Genomic DNA, 1,391 nt, shown 5'->3' on the forward strand with positions numbered 1-1,391 from the left:
CTGCAGTCTTCTCTGTTGGTGTCTCTGTGCTAGTTGATGTAGATGTGCCTGCTGAAGTACTTGTTACTGGCAATGCTATCGTTGGTGGAAGTGTAGGTGCCAAGGCAGCTGCCAAAGTGGAGGGCACTGCTGTGGAAACTGTAGGTATTACAGTCTGAGGAGTGGTGGCCAACTCACTCTGCTTAGATTGTATCAGGTTGTCTAGCTCCTTTTCAGTTTCTTTTAACTAATCATTAAGCTTTAGGACTAAGTCCATAAGCTCTTCCTCCTTCTGTGTTTCCAACACTTCAGCTGTTTGAGGATGATGAAGAGGAGGAATCTTAAGCTGCTTCTTTAGTGCAACTATGTCATCATTTTTCTTCTTTATAAGCTTCTCTGCTGCTTTCACATCCTTGGGATCATGTCCCAACTCTATGACCAAGTCCTCCAATGACTTTATTCTAGTGTCTTTAGCTTGTGAAGAGGCCTTTTCCAATTGGAATTGTGCTGATATGTTGTTCAATGAATTCTGGAGCTGGTGGGTTGTGATTGCTTTATTGGTCAATGTTGAATAAACCATTTCACCAGTCTGTTTGTGAAGCTCTATTTGATCAATAGGATGAATTTCTTTGGCCAAAACTTCAAAATCTGTTTTTAGGTAATCTACCATGGATTTAGGTTGTTGTATGGTTGGCTTCAAAAAGCTCATCTGCATCTTGCCTTCTTTAATGTCAAAGTCTAACATTAGTCTTGTTTGATTTGTTGGAGCCATCTTCAGATAATGTGCATAACTTTGCACCTTTAGCCTTTCATTCCTTGCTTTGATTTCCTTGTATTTTTCCTTGATATCTAGGCTCTGTCCAGAAGGAGCCCTGAAGGAGGATACTTCCACACTCTGTTGCCTTTCCAACATTTGAGCTTGTGAGGTGGAAGGTTCTTGTGTCCCTCCTGAAGGAGTGGTATGCATGCTTTCTGTCCTTTCTGCTCCTGAAGTTGTTGTTGTTTCCTCAGTGTATTCCTGCTCTGAAAATGGGTTCAGCCTTTGCCTCTTAGCATAGGTTTGGGCAACAGGCCTGCTGGAAGGGGTGGCCTCCTCTCTATCTCTTTTTAGGTTCCTCTCCTCATTTAGAGGAGTCTGCAAGACGGGAGGATTGCTCATGATTTGCTCAGGTGGAGCAAGTTCTTCTGAAATTTCAGGTTGTTCAGATTCCTCTGGTTGTTCTGTCCTCCCTGAATGCTTTGATGATTCTGGTTGCTCTGAAGGTTGATGCTCTGATTGACCTGGTTGCTCAGAGGGGCCTGGTTGATCTGAAGACTTTGGTTGCCCTGATAGTCCTGCCTCTGTTGTCTGCCCACTGTGTCCCTAAGATTGCCTCTGAGATTGAAACTCTCCTGGCACCTGTACAAACGAA

Source organism: Pinus tabuliformis, chromosome 9, assembly GCF_031772625.1.
Source record: "Pinus tabuliformis cultivar Carrire ecotype Pingquan chromosome 9, CPIR1, whole genome shotgun sequence".
Classification (NCBI taxonomy): domain Eukaryota; kingdom Viridiplantae; phylum Streptophyta; class Pinopsida; order Pinales; family Pinaceae; genus Pinus; species Pinus tabuliformis.